Below are 18,466 nucleotides of genomic sequence, written 5' to 3'. Positions count from 1 at the left end.
GTGTGACAGTGTGTGAGAGTGTCTGAGTGTGTGTGAGTGTGTGAGAGTGTGTGAGTATGTGTGAGAGTGTGTGAGTGTGTGTGAATGTGTGTGAGAGTGTGTGAATGTGTGTGAGTGTGTGTGAGAGTGTTTGAGAGTGTGTGAGAGTGTGTGAGTATGTGGGTGTGAGAGTGTGTTAGAGTGTGTGAATGAGAGAGTGTGTGTGTGAGTGTGTGTGAGAGTGTGTGTGAGAGTGTGTGAGTGTGTTATTGTGTGAGTGTGTGTGAGAGTGTGTGAGTGTGTGTGAGTGTGTGTGAGATTGTGTGAGTGTGTGAGAGAGTGTGTGAGTGTGTGTGAGAGTGTGTGAGTGTGTGTGAGAGTGTGTGAGTGTGTGGGTGTGAGAGTGTGTGAGTGTGTGTGAGAGTGTGTGAGTGTGTGTGAGAGTGTTTGAGAGTGTGTGAGTGTGTAAGTGTGTGTGAGTGTGTGTGAGAGTGTGTGAGTGTGTGTGCATGAGTGTGAGTGAGAGTGTTTCTGCGAGAGTGTGTGAGTGTGTGTGAGTGTGTGTGAGAGTGTGAGTGTGTGTGAGAGTGTGTGAGTGTGTGTGAGAGTGTGTGAGAGTGCGAGAGTGTGTGAGTATGTGGGTGTGAGTGTGTGTGAATGAGTGTGAATGAGAGAGTGTGTGTGTGAGAGTGTGTGAATGAGTGTGAATGAGAGAGTGTGTGTGTGAGAGTGTGTGAGTATGTGGGTGTGAGAGTGTGTGAGTATGTGGGTGTGAGAGTGTGTGAGTATGTGGGTGTGAGAGTGTGTGAGTGTGTGAAAGAGTGTGAATGAGAGAGTGTGTGTTAGAGTGTGTGAGTATGTGGGTGTGAGAGTGTGTGAGTGTGTGAAAGAGTGTGAATGAGAGAGTGTGTGTTAGAGTGTGTGAGTGTGTGTGAGAATGTGTGAGTGTGTGTGAGAGTGAGAGTGTGTGAGAGTGTGTGAGTGTGTGGGTGTGTGAGTGTGTGTGAGAGTGTGTCAGTGTGTGTGAATGAGTGAGTGAGAGAGTGTGAGTGAGAGTGTGTGAGAGTGTGTGAGAGTGTCTGAGTGTGTGTGAGTGTGTGAGAGTGTGTGAGTATGTGTGAGAGTGTGTGAGTGTGTGTGAATGTGTGTGAGAGTGTGTGAATGTGTGTGAGAGTGTGTGAGTGTGTGTGAGAGTGTTTGAGAGTGTGTGAGTATGTGGGTGTGAGAGTGTGTTAGAGTGTGTGAATGAGAGAGTGTGTGTGTGAGTGTGTGTGAGAGTGTGTGAGAGTGTGTGTGAGAGTGTGTGAGAGTGTGTGAGAGTGTGTGAGAGTGTGTGAGTGTGTGTGAGTGTGTGTGTGAGTGTGTGAGTGTGTGTGAGAGTGTATGAGTGTGTGTGAGAGTGTGAGAGTGTGTGAGTGTGTGTGAGTGTGTGTGAGTGTGGGTGTGAGTGTGTATGAGAGTGTGTGAGTGTGTGTGAATGACTGTGAGTGAGAGAGTGTGTGTGAATGAGAGAGTGTGTGTGAGAGTGTGTGAGTGTGTGAGAGAGTGTGTGAGTGTGTGTGAGTGTGTGTGATTGTGTGTGAGAGTGTGTGAGTGTGTGTGAATGAGTATGTGTGAGAGTGTGTGTGAGTGTGTGTGAGAGAGAGAGTGTGTGAGTGTGTGTGTGAGTGTGTGTGAGTGAAAGTGTGTGTGAGAGTGTGTGAGTGTGTGTGAGATTGTGTGAGTGTGTGTGAGTGTGTGTGAGAGTGTGAGTGTGTGTGAGTGTGTGTGAGAGTGTGTGAGAGTGTGTGTGAGAGTGTGTGAGTGTGTGTGAGAGTGTGTGAGTGTGTGTGAGAGTGTGTGTGAATGAGTGAGTGAGAGAGTGTGAGTGAGAGTGTGTGAGTGTGTGTGAAAGTGTGAGAGTGTGTGAAAGTGTGTGAGTGTGTGTGAGAGTGTGTGAGTATGTGTGAGTGTGTGTGAGAGTGTGTGAGAGTGTCAGAGAGTGTCTGATTGTGTGTGAGTGTGTGAGAGTGTGTGAGTATGTGTGAGAGTGTGTGTGAATGTGTGTGAGAGTGTGAGAGTGTGTGAATGTGTGTGAGAGTGTGTGAGTGTGTGTGACAGTGTGTGAGAGTGTGCGAGTGTGTGTGAGTGTGTGTGAGAGTGTGTGAGTATGTGGGTGTGAGAGTGTGTTAGAGTGTGTGAATGAGTGTGAATGAGAGAGTGTGTGTGTGAGTGTGTGTGAGAGTATGTGTGTGAGTGTGTGTGAGAGTGTGTGAGAGTGTGTGAGAGTGTGTGTGAGAGTGTGTGAGTGTGAGAGTGTGTGAGTATGTGTGAGAGTGTGTGAGTGTGTGAGAGTGTGAGAGTGTGTTATTGTGTGTGAGTGTGTGAGATTGTGTGAGTGTGAGTGTGTGTGAGATTGTTAGAGTGTGTGAGAGTGTGAGAGAGTGTTAGAGTGTGTGAGAGTGTGTGAGTGTGTGTGAGATTGTGTGAGTGTGTGAGAGAGTGTGTGAGTGTGTGTGAGAGTGTGTGAGTGTGTGTGAGAGTGTGTGAGTGTGTGGGTGTGAGAGTGTGTGAGTGTGTGTGAGAGTGTGTGAGAGTGTGTGAATGAGTGTGAATGAGAGAGTGTGTGTGTGAGAGTGTGTGAATGAGTGTGAATGAGAGAGTGTGTGTGTGAGAGTGTGTGAGTATGTGGGTGTGAGAGTGTGTGAGTGTGTAAAAGAGTGTGAATGAGAGAGTGTGTGTTAGAGTGTGTGAGTGTGTGTGAGAATGTGTGAGTGTGTGTGAGAGTGAGAGTGTGTGAGAGTGTGTGAGTGTGTGGGTGTGTGAGTGTGTGTGAGAGTGTGTCAGTGTGTGTGAATGAGTGAGTGAGAGAGTGTGAGTGAGAGTGTGTGTGAAAGTGTGTGTGAGAGTGTGTGAGTGTGTGTGAGAGTGTGTGAGAGTGTGTGAGTATGTGTGAGTGTGTGTGAGAGTTTGTGAGAGTGTCTGAGTGTGTGTGAGTGTGTGAGAGTGTGTGAGTATGTGTGAGAGTGTGTGAGTGTGTGTGAATGTGTGTGAGAGTGTGTGAATGTGTGTGAGAGTGCGTGAGTGTGTGAGAGTGTTTGAGAGTGTGTGAGTATGTGGGTGTGAGAGTGTGTTAGAGTGTGTGAATGAGAGAGTGTGTGTGTGAGTGTGTGTGAGAGTGTGTGTGAGAGTGTGTGAGTGTGTTATTGTGTGTGAGTGTGTGTGAGAGTGTGTGAGTGTGTGTGAGTGTGTGTGAGAGTGTGTGAGTGTGTGAGAGTGTAAGAGTGTGCGAGTGTGTGTGAGAGTGTGTGAGTATGTGTGAGAGTGTGTGTGAGTGTGTGTGAGAGAGTGTGTGAGAGTGTGTGAGTGTGTGTGAGTGTGTGAGAGTGTGTGAGTGTGTGAATGAGTGTGAATGAGAGAGTGTGTGTGAGATTGTGTGAGTGTGTGAGAGAGTTTGTGAGTGTGTGTGAGAGTGTGTGAGTGTGTGTGAGAGTGTGTGAGTGTGTGGGTGTGAGAGTGTGTGAGTGTGTGTGAGAGTGTGTGAGTGTGTGTGAATGAGTGTGTGTGAGAGTGTTTGAGAGTGTGTGAGTGTGTAAGTGTGTGTGAGAGTGTGTGAGAGTGTGTGAGTGTGTGTGAGAGTGTGTGTGTGAGTGTGTGTGAGAGTGTGTGAGTGTGTGTGCATGAGTGTGAGTGAGAGTGTGTCTGTGAGAGTGTGTGAGTGTGTGAGTGTGTGTGAGAGTGTGTGAGTGTGTGTGAGAGTGTGTGAGAGTGCGAGAGTGTGTGAGTATGTGGGTGTGAGAGTGTGTGAATGAGTGTGAATGAGAGAGTGTGTGTGTGAGAGTGTGTGAATGAGTGTGAATGAGAGAGTGTGTGTGTGAGAGTGTGTGAGTATGTGGGTGTGAGAGTGTGTGAGTGTGTAAAAGAGTGTGAATGAGAGAGTGTGTGTTAGAGTGTGTGAGTGTGTGTGAGAATGTGTGAGTGTGTGTGAGAGTGAGAGTGTGTGAGAGTGTGTGAGTGTGTGGGTGTGTGAGTGTGTGTGAGAGTGTGTCAGTGTGTGTGAATGAGTGAGTGAGAGAGTGTGAGTGAGAGTGTGTGTGAAAGTGTGTGAGTGTGTGTGAGAGTGTGTGAGTGTGTGTGAGAGTGTGTGAGAGTGTGTGAGTATGTGTGAGTGTGTGTGAGAGTTTGTGAGAGTGTCTGAGTGTGTGTGAGTGTGTGAGAGTGTTTGAGTATGTGTGAGAGTGTGTGAGTGTGTGTGAATGTGTGTGAGAGTGTGTGAATGTGTGTGAGAGTGCGTGAGTGTGTGAGAGTGTTTGAGAGTGTGTGAGTATGTGGGTGTGAGAGTGTGTTAGAGTGTGTGAATGAGAGAGTGTGTGTGTGAGTGTGTGTGAGAGTGTGTGTGAGAGTGTGTGAGAGTGTGTGAGTGTGTGTGAGTGTGTGTGAGTGTGTGAGTGTGTGTGAGAGTGTATGAGTGTGTGTGAGAGTGTGAGAGTGTGTGAGTGTGTGTGAGAGTGTGTGAGTGTGGGTGTGAGAGTGTGTGAATGAGTGTGAATGAGAGAGTGTGTGTGAGAGAGTGTGAGTATGTGGGTGTGAGAGTGTGTGAGTATGTAGGTGTGAGAGTGTGTGAGTGTGTGAAAGAGTGTGAATGAGAGAGTGTGTGTTAGAGTGTGTGAGAGTGTGTGAGTGTGTGTGAGAATGTGTGAGTGTGTGTGAGAGTGTGTGAGTGTGTCTGAGTGTGTGTGAGTGTGTGTGAGTGTGTGTGAGAGTGTGTGAATGTGTGTGAATGAGTGTGAGTGAGAGAGTGTGTGAGAGTGTGTGAGAGTGTTAGAGTGTGTGAGAGTGTGTGAGATCGTGTGAGAGTGTGAGAGAGTGTGAGAGTGTGTGAGTGTGTGTGAGTGTGTGTGAGAGTGTGTGAGAGTGTGTGAGTATGTGGATGTGAGTGTGTGAGAGTGTGTGAGTGTGTGGGTGTGAGAGTGTGTGAGTGTGTGTGAATGAGTGTGAGTGAGAGAGTGTGTGTGTGAGCGTGTGTAAGAGTGTGTGAGTGTGTGTGAGAGTGTGTGACTGTGTGTGAGTGTGTGTGAGAGTGTGTGTGAGAGTGTGTGTGAGAGTGTGTGAGTATGTGGGTGTTAGGGTGTGTGAATGAGAAAGTGTGTAAATGAGAGTGTGTGAGTGTGTGAGAGTGTTTGAGAGTGTGTGAGTATGTGGGTGTGAGAGTGTGTTAGAATGTGTGAATGAGAGAGTGTGTGTGTGAGTGTGTGTGAGAGTGTGTGAGAGTGTGTGTGAGAGTGTGTGAGAGTGTGTGATAGTGTGTGAGAGTGTGTGAGTGTGTGTGAGTGTGTGTGTGAGTGTGTGTGAGAGTGTATGAGTGTGTGTGAGAGTGTGAGAGTGTGTGAGTGTGTGTGAGAGTGTGTGAGTGTGGGTGTGAGAGTGTGTGAATGAGAGAGTGTGTGTGAGAGAGTGTGAGTATGTGGGTGTGAGAGTGTGTGAGTATGTGGGTGTGAGAGTGTGTGAGTGTGTGAAAGAGTGTGAATGAGAGAGTGTGTGTTAGAGTGTGTGAGAGTGTGTGAGTGTGTGTGAGAATGTGTGAGTGTGTGTGAGAGTGTGTGAGAGTGTCTGAGTGTGTGTGAGTGTGTGTGAGAGTGTGTGAATGTGTGTGAATGAGTGTGAGTGAGAGAGTGTGTGAGAGTGTGTGAGAGTGTTAGAGTGTGTGAGAGTGTGTGAGATCGTGTGAGAGTGTGAGAGAGTGTGAGAGTGTGTGAGTGTGTGTGAGTGTGTGTGAGAGTGTGTGAGAGTGTGTGAGTATTTGGATGTGAGTGTGTGAGTGTGTGGGTGTGATAGTGTGTGAGTGTGTGTGAGTGTGTGTGAATGAGTTTGAGTGAGAGAGTGTGGGTGTGAGAGTGTGTGAGCGTGTGTAAGAGTGTGTGAGTGTGTGTGAGAGTGTGTGACTGTGTGTGAGTGTGTGTGAGAGTGTGTGTGAGAGTGTGTGAGTATGTGGGTGTTAGGGTGTGTGAATGAGAAAGTGTGTAAATGAGAGTGTGTGAGTGTGTGTGAGAGTGTGTGAGTGTGTGGGTGTGTGGGTGTATGAGTGTGTGTGAGAGTGTGTGAGTGTGTGTGAATGAGTGAGTGAGAGAGTGTGAGTGAGAGTGTGTGAGTGTGTGTGAAAGTGTGTGAGTGTGTGTGAAAGTGTGTGAGAGTGTGTGAGTATGTGTGAGTGTGTGTGACAGTGTGTGAGAGTGTCTGAGTGTGTGTGAGTGTGTGAGAGTGTGTGAGTATGTGTGAGAGTGTGTGAGTGTGTGTGAATGTGTGTGAGAGTGTGTGAATGTGTGTGAGTGTGTGTGAGAGTGTTTGAGAGTGTGTGAGAGTGTGTGAGTATGTGGGTGTGAGAGTGTGTTAGAGTGTGTGAATGAGAGAGTGTGTGTGTGAGTGTGTGTGAGAGTGTGTGTGAGAGTGTGTGAGTGTGTTATTGTGTGAGTGTGTGTGAGAGTGTGTGAGTGTGTGTGAGTGTGTGTGAGATTGTGTGAGTGTGTGAGAGAGTGTGTGAGTGTGTGTGAGAGTGTGTGAGTGTGTGTGAGAGTGTGTGAGTGTGTGGGTGTGAGAGTGTGTGAGTGTGTGTGAGAGTGTGTGAGTGTGTGTGAGAGTGTTTGAGAGTGTGTGAGTGTGTAAGTGTGTGTGAGTGTGTGTGAGAGTGTGTGAGTGTGTGTGCATGAGTGTGAGTGAGAGTGTTTCTGCGAGAGTGTGTGAGTGTGTGTGAGTGTGTGTGAGAGTGTGAGTGTGTGTGAGAGTGTGTGAGTGTGTGTGAGAGTGTGTGAGAGTGCGAGAGTGTGTGAGTATGTGGGTGTGAGTGTGTGTGAATGAGTGTGAATGAGAGAGTGTGTGTGTGAGAGTGTGTGAATGAGTGTGAATGAGAGAGTGTGTGTGTGAGAGTGTGTGAGTATGTGGGTGTGAGAGTGTGTGAGTATGTGGGTGTGAGAGTGTGTGAGTATGTGGGTGTGAGAGTGTGTGAGTGTGTGAAAGAGTGTGAATGAGAGAGTGTGTGTTAGAGTGTGTGAGTATGTGGGTGTGAGAGTGTGTGAGTGTGTGAAAGAGTGTGAATGAGAGAGTGTGTGTTAGAGTGTGTGAGTGTGTGTGAGAATGTGTGAGTGTGTGTGAGAGTGAGAGTGTGTGAGAGTGTGTGAGTGTGTGGGTGTGTGAGTGTGTGTGAGAGTGTGTCAGTGTGTGTGAATGAGTGAGTGAGAGAGTGTGAGTGAGAGTGTGTGAGAGTGTGTGAGAGTGTCTGAGTGTGTGTGAGTGTGTGAGAGTGTGTGAGTATGTGTGAGAGTGTGTGAGTGTGTGTGAATGTGTGTGAGAGTGTGTGAATGTGTGTGAGAGTGTGTGAGTGTGTGTGAGAGTGTTTGAGAGTGTGTGAGTATGTGGGTGTGAGAGTGTGTTAGAGTGTGTGAATGAGAGAGTGTGTGTGTGAGTGTGTGTGAGAGTGTGTGAGAGTGTGTGTGAGAGTGTGTGAGAGTGTGTGAGAGTGTGTGAGAGTGTGTGAGTGTGTGTGAGTGTGTGTGTGAGTGTGTGAGTGTGTGTGAGAGTGTATGAGTGTGTGTGAGAGTGTGAGAGTGTGTGAGTGTGTGTGAGTGTGTGTGAGTGTGGGTGTGAGTGTGTATGAGAGTGTGTGAGTGTGTGTGAATGACTGTGAGTGAGAGAGTGTGTGTGAATGAGAGAGTGTGTGTGAGAGTGTGTGAGTGTGTGAGAAAGTGTGTGAGTGTGTGTGAGTGTGTGTGATTGTGTGTGAGAGTGTGTGAGTGTGTGTGAATGAGTATGTGTGAGAGTGTGTGTGAGTGTGTGTGAGAGAGAGAGTGTGTGAGTGTGTGTGTGAGTGTGTGTGAGTGAAAGTGTGTGTGAGAGTGTGTGAGTGTGTGTGAGATTGTGTGAGTGTGTGTGAGTGTGTGTGAGAGTGTGAGTGTGTGTGAGTGTGTGTGAGAGTGTGTGAGAGTGTGTGTGAGAGTGTGTGAGTGTGTGTGAGAGTGTGTGAGTGTGTGTGAGAGTGTGTGTGAATGAGTGAGTGAGAGAGTGTGAGTGAGAGTGTGTGAGTGTGTGTGAAAGTGTGAGAGTGTGTGAAAGTGTGTGAGTGTGTGTGAGAGTGTGTGAGTATGTGTGAGTGTGTGTGAGAGTGTGTGAGAGTGTCAGAGAGTGTCTGATTGTGTGTGAGTGTGTGAGAGTGTGTGAGTATGTGTGAGAGTGTGTGTGAATGTGTGTGAGAGTGTGAGAGTGTGTGAATGTGTGTGAGAGTGTGTGAGTGTGTGTGACAGTGTGTGAGAGTGTGCGAGTGTGTGTGAGTGTGTGTGAGAGTGTGTGAGTATGTGGGTGTGAGAGTGTGTTAGAGTGTGTGAATGAGTGTGAATGAGAGAGTGTGTGTGTGAGTGTGTGTGAGAGTATGTGTGTGAGTGTGTGTGAGAGTGTGTGAGAGTGTGTGAGAGTGTGTGTGAGAGTGTGTGAGTGTGAGAGTGTGTGAGTATGTGTGAGAGTGTGTGAGTGTGTGAGAGTGTGAGAGTGTGTTATTGTGTGTGAGTGTGTGAGATTGTGTGAGTGTGAGTGTGTGTGAGATTGTTAGAGTGTGTGAGAGTGTGAGAGAGTGTTAGAGTGTGTGAGAGTGTGTGAGTGTGTGTGAGAGTGTGTGAGTGTGTGTGAGAGTGTGTGAGTGTGTGTGAGAGTGTGTGAGTGTGTGTGAGAGTTTGTGAGAGTGTGTGAGAGTGTGTATGAGAGTGTTTGAGAGTGTGTGAGAGTGTGTGAGTGTGTGTGTGAGTGTGTGTGAGTGTGTGAGTGTGTGAGAGCGTGTGTGAGAGTGTGTGAGAGTGTGTAAGTGTGTGTGAGAGTGTGTGAGTGTGTGTGAGTGTGTGAGTGTGTGTGAGAGTGTCTTAGTGTGTGTGAGAATGTGTGTGAGTGTGTGTGAGAGTGTGTGAGTGTGTGAGAGTGTGTGTGAGAGTGTGTGTGAGAGTGTGTGAGAGTGTGTGAGTGTGTGTGAGAGTGTGTGAGTGTGTGTGCATGAGTGTGAGTGAGAGTGTGTCTGTGAGAGTGTGTGAGTTTGTGTGAGTGTGTGTGAGAGTGTGAGTGTGTGTGAGAGTGTGTGAGTGTGAATGAGAGTGTGTGAGAGTGCGAGAGTGTGTGAGTATGTGGGTGTGAGAGTGTGTGAATGAGAGAGTGTGTGTGTGTGAGTGTGTGAGTATGTGGGTGTGAGAGTGTGTGAGTATGTGGGTGTGAGAGTGTGTGAAAGAGTGTGAATGAGAGAGTGTGTGTTAGAGTGTGTGAGTGTGTGTGAGAATGTGTGAGTGTGTGTGAGAGTGAGAGTGTGTGAGTGTGTGGGTGTGTGAGTGTGTGTGAGAGTGTGTCAGTGTGTATGAATGAGTGAGTGAGAGAGTGTGAGTGAGAGTGTGTGTGAAAGTGTGTGAGTGTGTATGAAAGTGTGTGAGAGTGTGTGAGTGTGTGTGAGAGTGTGTGAGAGTGTGTGAGTATGTGTGAGTGTGTGTGAGAGTGTGTGAGAGTGTGTGAAGTGTGTAAGAGTGTGAGAGAGTAAGAGAGTGTGTGAGAGTGTGTGAGTGTGTGTGAGGGTGTTTGAGAGTGTGTGAGAGTGTGTGAGTATGTGGGTGTGAGAGTGTGTTAGAGTGTGTGAATGAGAGAGTGTGTGTGTGAGTGTGTGTGAATGAGAGAGTATGTGTGTGAGTGTGTGTGAGAGTGTGTGAGTGTGTTATTGTGTGTGAGTGTGTGTGAGAGTGTGTGAGTGTGTGTGAGTGTGTGTGAGAGTGTGTGAGTGTGTGAGAGTGTAAGAGTGTGTGAGTGTGTGTGAGTATGTGTGAGAGTGTGTGTGAGTGTGTGTGTGAGAGTGTGTGAGTGTGTGTGAGTGTGTGAGAGTGTGTGAGTGTGTGAATGAGTGTGAATGAGAGAGTGTGTGTGAGATTGTGTGAGTGTGTGAGAGAGTTTGTGAGTGTGTGTGAGAGTGTGTGAGTGTGTGTGAGAGTGTGTGAGTGTGTGTGAGAGTGTGTGAGTGTGTGTGAGTGTGTGGGTGTGAGAGTGTGTGAGTGTGTGTGAGAGTGTGTGAGTGTGTGTGAATGAGTGTGTGTGAGAGTGTTTGAGAGTCTGTGAGTGTGTAAGTGTGTGTGAGAGTGTGTGTGTGAGTGTGTGTGAGAGTGTGTGAGTGTGTGTGCATGAGTGTGAGTGAGAGTGTGTCTGTGAGAGTGTGTGAGTGTGTGTGAGAGTGTGAGTGTGTGTGTGAGTGTGTGAGTGTGTGTGAGAGTGCGAGAGTGTGTGAGTATGTGGGTGTGAGAGTGTGTGAATGAGTGTGAATGAGAGAGTGTGTGTGTGAGAGTGTGTGAATGAGTGTGAATGAGAGAGTGTGTGTGTGAGAGTGTGTGTGTGAGAGTGTGTGAGTATGTGGGTGTGAGAGTGTGTGAGTGTGTGAAAGAGTGTGAATGAGAGAGTGTGTGTTAGAGTGTGTGAGAGTGTCTGAGTGTGTGTGAGTGTGTCGGAGTGTGTGTGAGTGTGTGAGAGTGTGTGAGTATGTGTGAGAGTGTGTGAGTGTGTGTGAATGTGTGTGAGAGTGTGTGAGTGTGTGTGAGAGTGTTTGAGAGTGTGTGAGTATGTGGGTGTGAGAGTGTGTTAGAGTGTGTGAATGAGAGAGTGTGTGTGTGAGTGTGTGTGAGAGTGTGTGAGAGTGTGTGTGAGAGTGTGTGAGAGTGTGTGAGAGTGTGTGAGTGTGTGTGAGTGTGTGTGTCAGTGTGTGAGTGTGTGTGAGAGTGTATGAGTGTGTGAGTGTGGGTGTGAGAGTGTGTGAGTGTGTGAGTGTGTGTGAGAGTGTGTGAGAGTGTGTAAGTGTGTGTCAGAGTGTGTGAGTGTGTGGGTGTGACAGAGTGTGAGTGTGTATGAGAGTGTGTGAGTGTGTGTGAATGACTGTGAGTGAGAGAGTGTGTGTGAATGAGAGAGTGTGTGTGAGAGTGTGTGAGTGTGTGAGAGAGTGTGTGAGTGTGTGTGAGAGTGTGTGAGTGTGTGTGAGTGTGTGTGAGAGTGTGTGAGTGTGTGTGAATGAGTATGTGTGAGAGTGTGTGTGAGAGAGAGAGTGTGTGAGTGTGTGTGAGTGTGTGTGAGAGTGTGAGTGTGTGTGAGTGTGTGTGAGAGTGTGTGTGAGTGTGTGTGCATGAGTGTGAGTGAAAGTGTGTGTGAGAGTGTGTGAGTGTGTGTGAGAGAGTGTGAGTGTGTGTGAGTGTGTGTGAGAGTGTGTGAGTGTGTGTGAGTGTGTGTGAGTGTGTGTGAGAGTGTGTGTGAGAGTGTGTGAGAGTGTGTGAAGTGTGTGAGAGTGTGTGAGTGTGTGTGAGGCTGTTTGAGAGTGTGTGAGTATGTGGGTGTGAGAGTGTGTTAGAGTGTGTGTGTGAGTGTGTGTGAGAGTGTGTGAGAGTGTGTGAAGTGTGTGAGAGTGTGTGAGTGTGTGTGAGGGTGTTTGAGAGTGTGTGAGTATGTGGGTGTGAGAGTGTGTTAGAGTGTGTGAATGAGAGATTGTGTGTGTGAGTGTGTGTGAGAGTGTGTGTGAGAGAGTGTGAGTGTGTTATTGTGTGTGAGTGTGTGTGAGAGTGTGTGAGTGTGTGTGAGTGTGTGTGAGAGTGTGTGAGTGTGTGAGAGTGTAAGAGTGTGTGAGTGTGTGTGAGAGTGTGTGAGTATGTGTGAGAGTGTGTGTGAGTGTGTGTGAGAGAGTGTGTGAGAGTGTGTGAGTGTGTGTGAGTGTTTGAGAGTGTGTGAGTGTGTGAATGAGTGTGAATGAGAGAGTGTGTGTGAGATTGTGTGAGTGTGTGAGAGAGTTTGTGAGTGTGTGTGAGAGTGTGTGAGTGTGTGTGAGAGTGTGTGAGTGTGTGTGAGTGTGTGGGTGTGAGAGTGTGTGAGTGTGTGTGAGAGTGTGTGAGTGTGTGTGAATGAGTGTGTGTGAGAGTGTTTGAGAGTGTGTGAGTGTGTAAGTGTGTGTGAGAGTGTGTGAGTGTGTGTGAGTGTGTGTGAGAGTGTCTTAGTGTGTGTGAGAATGTGTGTGAGTGTGTGTGAGAGTGTGTGAGTGTGTGTGAGAGTGTGTGAGTGTGTGTGAGAGTGTGTGAGTGTGTGTGCATGAGTGTGAGTGAGAGTGTGTGAGTGTGTGTGAGTGTGTGTGAGAGTGTGAGTGTGTGTGCGAGTGTGTGAGTGTGTGTGAGAGTGTGTGAGAGTGCGAGAGTGTGTGAGTATGTGGGTGTGAGAGTGTATGAATGAGTGTGAATGAGAGAGTGTGTGTGTGAGAGTGTGTGAGTATGTGGGTGTGAGAGTGTGTGAGTATGTGGGTGTGAGAGTGTGTGAGTATGTGGGTGTGAGAGTGTGTGAAAGAGTGTGAATGAGAGAGTGTGTGTTAGAGTGTGTGAGTGTGTGTGAGAATGTGTGAGTGTGTGTGAGAGTGAGAGTGTGTGACAGTGTGTGAGTGTGTGGGTGTGTGAGTGTGTGTGAGAGTGTGTGAGTGTGTATGAAAGTGTGTGAGAGTGTGTGAGTGTGTGTGAGAGTGTGTGAGAGTGTGTGAGTATGTGTGAGTGTGTGTGAGAGTGTGTGAGAGTGTGTGAAGTGTGTGAGAGTGTGAGAGAGTAAGAGAGTGTGTGAGAGTGTGTGAGTGTGTGTGAGGGTGTTTGAGAGTGTGTGAGTATGTGGGTGTGAGAGTGTGTTAGAGTGTGTGAATGAGAGAGTGTGTGTGTGAGTGTGTGTGAGAGTGTGTGTGAGAGTGTGTGAGTGTGTTATTGTGTGTGAGTGTGTGTGAGTGTGTGTGAGTGTGTGAGAATGTAAGAGTGTGTGAGTGTGTGTGAGAGTGTGTGAGTATGTGTGAGAGTGTGTGTGAGTGTGTGTGAGAGTGTGTGTGAGATTGTGTGAGTGTGTGAGAGAGTTTGTGAGTGTGTGTGAGAGTGTGTGAGTGTGTGTGAGAGTGTGTGAGAGTGTGTGAGTGTGTGGGTGTGAGAGTGTGTGAGTGTGTGTGAGAGTGTGTGAGTGTGTGTGAATGAGTGTGTGTGAGAGTGTTTGAGAGTGTGTGAGTGTGTAAGTGTGAGTGTGTGAGTGTGTGTGAGAGTGTCTTAGTGTGTGTGAGAATGTGTGTGAGTGTGTGTGAGAGTGTGTGAGTGTGTGTGAGAGTGTGTGAGAGTGTGTGAGTGTGTGTGAGAGTGTGTGAGTGTGTGTGCATGAGTGTGAGTGAGAGTGTGTCTGTGAGAGTGTGTGAGTGTGTGTGAGAGTGTGAGTGTGTGTGAGAGTGTGTGAGTGTGTGTGAGAGTGTGTGAGAGTGCGAGAGTGTGTGAGTATGTGGGTGTGAGAGTGTGTGAATGAGTGTGAATGAGAGAGTGTGTGTGTGAGAGTGTGTGAGTATGTGGGTGTGAGAGTGTGTGAGTATGTGGGTGTGAGAGTGTGTGAGTATGTGGGTGTGAGAGTGTGTGAAAGAGTGTGAATGAGAGAGTGTGTGTTAGAGTGTGTGAGTGTGTGTGAGAATGTGTGAGTGTGTGTGAGAGTGAGAGTGTGTGAGAGTGTGTGAGTGTGTGGGTGTGTGAGTGTGTGTGAGAGTGTGTGAGTGTGTATGAAAGTGTGTGAGAGTGTGTGAGTGTGTGTGAGAGTGTGTGAGAGTGTGTGAGTATGTGTGAGTGTGTGTGAGAGTGTGTGAGAGTGTGTGAAGTGTGTGAGAGTGTGAGAGAGTAAGAGAGTGTGTGAGAGTGTGTGAGTGTGTGTGAGGGTGTTTGAGAGTGTGTGAGTATGTGGGTGTGAGAGTGTGTTAGAGTGTGTGAATGAGAGAGTGTGTTTGAGTGTGTGTGAGAGTGTGTGTGAGAGTGTGTGAGTGTGTTATTGTGTGTGAGTGTGTGTGAGTGTGTGTGAGAGTGTGTGAGTGTGTGAGAATGTAAGAGTGTGTGAGTGTGTGTGAGAGTGTGTGAGTATGTGTGAGAGTGTGTGTGAGTGTGTGTGAGAGAGTGTGTGAGAGTGTGTGAGTGTGTGTGAGTGTTTGAGAGTGTGTGAGTGTGTGAATGAGTGTGAATGAGAGAGTGTGTGAGATTGTGGGAGTGTGTGAGAGAGTTTGTGAGTGTGTGTGAGAGTGTGTGAGTGTGTGTGAGAGTGTGTGAGTGTGTGGGTGTGAGAGTGTGTGAGTGTGTGTGAGAGTGTGTGAGTGTGTGTGAATGAGTGTGTGTGAGAGTGTTTGAGAGTGTGTGAGTGTGTAAATGTGTGTGAGAGTGTGTGAGTGTGTGTGAGAGTGTGTGTGTGAGTGTGTGTGAGAGTGTGTGAGTGTGTGTGCATGAGTGTGAGTGAGAGTGTGTCTGTGAGAGTGTGTGAGTGTGTGTGAGAGTGTGAGTGTGTGTGAGAGTGTGTGAGTGTGTGTGAGAGTGTGTGAGAGTGCGAGAGTGTGTGAGTATGTGGGTGTGAGAGTGTGTGAATGAGTGTGAATGAGAGAGTGTGTGTGTGAGAGTGTGTGAATGAGTGTGAATGAGAGAGTGTGTGTGTGAGAGTGTGTGAGTATGTGGGTGTGAGAGTGTGTGAGTGTGTAAAAGAGTGTGAATGAGAGAGTGTGTGTTAGAGTGTGTGAGTGTGTGTGAGAATGTGTGAATGTGTGTGAGAGTGAGAGTGTGTGAGTGTGTGGGTGTGTGAGTGTGTGTGAGAGTGTGTAAGTGTGTGTGAATGAGTGAGTGAGAGAGTGTGAGTGAGAGTGTGTGTGAAAGTGTGTGAGTGTGTGTGAAAGTGTGTGAGAGTGTGTGAGTGTGTGTGAGAGTGTGTGAGTATGTGTGAGTGTGTGTGAGAGTGTGTGAGAGTGTCTGAGTGTGTGTGAGTGTGTGAGAGTTTGTGAGTATGTGTGAGAGTGTGTTAGTGTGTGTGAATGTGTGTGAGAGTGTGTGAATGTGTGTGAGAGTGTGTGAGTGTGTGTGAGAGTGTTTGAGAGTGTGTGAGTATGTGGGTGTGAGAGTGTGTTAGAGTGTGTGAATGAGAGAGTGTGTGTGTGAGTGTGTGTGAGAGTGTGTGAGAGTGTGTGTGAGAGTGTGTGAGAGTGTGTGAGTGTGTGTGAGTGTGTGTGTGAGTGTGTGAGTGTGTGTGAGAGTGTATGAGTGTGTGTGAGAGTGTGAGAGTGTGTGAGTGTGTGTGAGAGTGTGTGAGTGTGGGTGTGAGAGTGTGTGAATGAGTGTGAATGAGAGAGTGTGTGTGAGAGTGTGTGAGTATGTGGGTGTGAGAGTGTGCGAGTGTGTGAAAGAGTGTGAATCAGAGAGTGTGTGTTAGAGTGTGTGAGAGTGTGTGAGTGTGTGTGAGAATGTGTGAGTGTGTGTGAGAGTGTGTGAGAGTGTCTGAGTGTGTGTGAGTGTGTGTGAGTGTGTGTGAGAGTGTGTGAGTGTGTGTGAATGAGTGAGTGAGAGAGTGTGAGTGAGAGTGTGTGAGTGTGTGTGAAAGTGTGTGAGTGTGTGTGAAAGTGTGTGAGAGTGTGTGAGTATGTGTGAGTGTGTGTGACAGTGTGTGAGAGTGTCTGAGTGTGTGTGAGTGTGTGAGAGTGTGTGAGTATGTGTGAGAGTGTGTGAGTGTGTGTGAATGTGTGTGAGAGTGTGTGAATGTGTGTGAGAGTGTGTGAGTGTGTGTGAGAGTGTGTGAGAGTGTGTGAAGTGTGTGAGAGTGTGAGAGAGTAAGAGAGTGTGTGTGAGAGTGTTTGAGAGTGTGTGAGAGTGTGTGAGTATGTGGGTGTGAGAGTGTGTTAGAGTGTGTGAATGAGAGAGTGTGTGTGTGAGTGTGTGTGAGAGTGTGTGTGAGAGTGTGTGAGTGTGTTATTGTGTGAGTGTGTGTGAGAGTGTGTGAGTGTGTGTGAGTGTGTGTGAGAGTGTGTGAGTGTGTGAGAGTGTAAGAGTGTTTGAGTGTGTGTGAGAGTGTGTGAGTATGTGTGAGAGTGTGTGTGAGTGTGTGTGAGAGAGTGTGTGAGAGTGTGTGAGTGTGTGTGAGTGTGTGAGAGTGTGTGAGTGTGTGAATGAGTGTGAATGAGAGAGTGTGTGTGAGATTGTGTGAGTGTGTGAGAGAGTGTGTGAGTGTGTGTGAGAGTGTGTGAGTGTGTGTGAGAGTGTGTGAGTGTGTGGGTGTGAGAGTGTGTGAGTGTGTGTGAGAGTGTGTGAGTGTGTGTGAATGAGTGTGTGTGAGAGTGTTTGAGAGTGTGTGAGTGTGTAAGTGTGTGTGAGTGTGTGTGCATGAGTGTGAGTGAGAGTGTTTCTGCGAGAGTGTGTGAGTGTGTGTGAGTGTGTGTGAGAGTGTGAGTGTGTGTGAGAGTGTGTGAGTGTGTGTGAGAGTGTGTGAGAGTGCGAGAGTGTGTGAGTATGTGGGTGTGAGAGTGTGTGAATGAGTGTGAATGAGAGAGTGTGTGTGTGAGAGTGTGTGAATGAGTGTGAATGAGAGAGTGTGTGTGTGAGAGTGTGTGAGTATGTGGGTGTGAGAGTGTGTGAGTATGTGGGTGTGAGAGTGTGTGAGTGTGTGAAAGAGTGTGAATGAGAGAGTGTGTGTTAGAGTGTGTGAGTGTGTGTGAGAATGTGTGAGTGTGTGTGAGAGTGAGAGTGTGTGAGAGTGTGTGAGTGTGTGGGTGTGTGAGTGTGTGTGAGAGTGTGTCAGTGTGTGTGAATGAGTGAGTGAGAGAGTGTGAGTGAGAGTGTGTGTGAAAGTGTGTGAGTGTGTGTGAAAGTGTGTGAGAGTGTGTGAGTGTGTGTGAGAGTGTGTGAGAGTGTGTGAGTATGTGTGAGTGTGTGTGAGAGTGTGTGAGAGTGTGTGAGAGTGTCTGAGTGTGTGTGAGTGCGTGAGAGTGTGTGAGTATGTGTGAGAGTGTGTGAGTGTGTGTGAATGTGTGTGAGAGTGTGTGAATGTGTGTGAGAGTGTGTGAGTGTGTGTGAGAGTGTTTGAGAGTGTGTGAGTATGTGGGTGTGAGAGTGTGTTAGAGTGTGTGAATGAGAGAGTGTGTCTGTGAGTGTGTGTGAGAGTGTGTGAGAGTGTGTGTGAGAGTGTGTGAGAGTGTGTGAGAGTGTGTGAGTGTGTGTGAGTGTGTGTGTGAGTGTGTGAGTGTGTGTGAGAGTGTATGAGTGTGTGTGAGAGTGTGAGAGTGTGTGAGTGTGTGTGAGTGTGGGTGTGAGTGTGTATGAGAGTGTGTGAGTGTGTGTGAATGACTGTGAGTGAGAGAGTGTGTGTGAATGAGAGAGTGTGTGTGAGAGTGTGTGATTGTGTGTGAGAGTGTGTGAGTGTGTGTGAATGAGTATGTGTGAGAGTGTGTGTGAGAGAGAGAGTGTGTGAGTGTGTGTGAGAGTGTGTGTGAGTGTGTGTGCATGAGTGTGAGTGAAAGTGTGTGTGAGAGTGTGTGAGTGTGTGTGAGATTGTGTGAGTGTGTGTGAGTGTGTGTGAGAGTGTGAGTGTGTGTGAGTGTGTGTGAGAGTGTGTGAGAGTGTGTGTGAGAGTGTGTGAGTGTGTGTGAGAGTGTGTGAGTGTGTGTGAGAGTGTGTGTGAATGAGTGAGTGAGAGAGTGTGAGTGAGAGTGTGTGAGTGTGTGTGAAAGTGTGTGAGTGTGTGTGAAAGTGTGTGAGTGTGTGTGAGAGTGTGTGAAAGTGTGTGAGTGTGTGTGAGAGTGTGTGAGTATGTGTGAGTGTGTGTGAGAGTGTGTGAGAGTGTCAGAGAGTGTCTGAGTGTGTGTGAGTGTGTGAGAGTGTGTGAGTATGTGTGAGAGTGTGTGTGAATGTGTGTGAGAGTGTGAGAGTGTGTGAATGTGTGTGAGAGTGTGTGAGTGTGTGTGACAGTGTGTGAGAGTGTGCGAGTGTGTGTGAATGTGTGTGAGAGTGTGTGAGTATGTGGGTGTGAGAGTGTGTTAGAGTGTGAATGAGTGTGAATGAGAGAGTGTGTGTGTGAGTGTGTGTGAGAGTGTGTGTGTGTGTGTGTGAGAGAGTGTGTGAGAGTGTGTGAGAGTGTGTGTGAGAGTGTGTGAGAGTGTGTGAGTGTGAGAGTGTGTGAGTATGTGTGAGAGTGTGTGAGTGTGTGAGAGTGTGAGAGTGTGTTATTGTGTGTGAGTGTGTGAGATTGTGTGAGTGTGAGTGTGTGTGAGATTGTTAGAGTGTGTGAGAGTGTGAGAGAGTGTTAGAGTGTGTGAGAGTGTGTGAGTGTGTGTGAGAGTGTGTGAGAGTGTGTGAGTATGTGGGTGTGAGAGTGTGTTAGAATGTGTGAATGAGAGAGTGTGTGTGTGAGTGTGTGTGAGAGTGTGTGAGTGTGTTATTGTGTGTGAGTGTGTGTGAGAGTGTGTGAGTGTGTGTGAGAGTGTGTGAGTGTGTGAGAGTGTAAGAGTGTGTGAGTGTGTGTGAGAGTGTGTGAGTATGTGTGAGAGTGTGTGTGAGTGTGTGTGAGAGAGTGTGTGAGAGTGTGTGAGTGTGTGTGAGTGTGTGAGAGTGTGTGAGTGTGTGAATGAGTGTGATTGAGAGAGTGTGTGTGAGATTGTGTGAGTGTGTGAGAGAGTGTGTGAGTGTGTGTGAGA

The sequence above is a fragment of the Stegodyphus dumicola genome, chromosome X2 (genome assembly GCF_044657685.1).
Source record: "Stegodyphus dumicola isolate Sdum_Otavi_A_Nest chromosome X2, ASM4465768v1".
In the NCBI taxonomy this organism is placed as follows: domain Eukaryota; kingdom Metazoa; phylum Arthropoda; class Arachnida; order Araneae; family Eresidae; genus Stegodyphus; species Stegodyphus dumicola.
The sequence above is the reverse complement of the archived record's forward strand: the minus strand, read 5'-3'. Positions refer to the sequence as shown.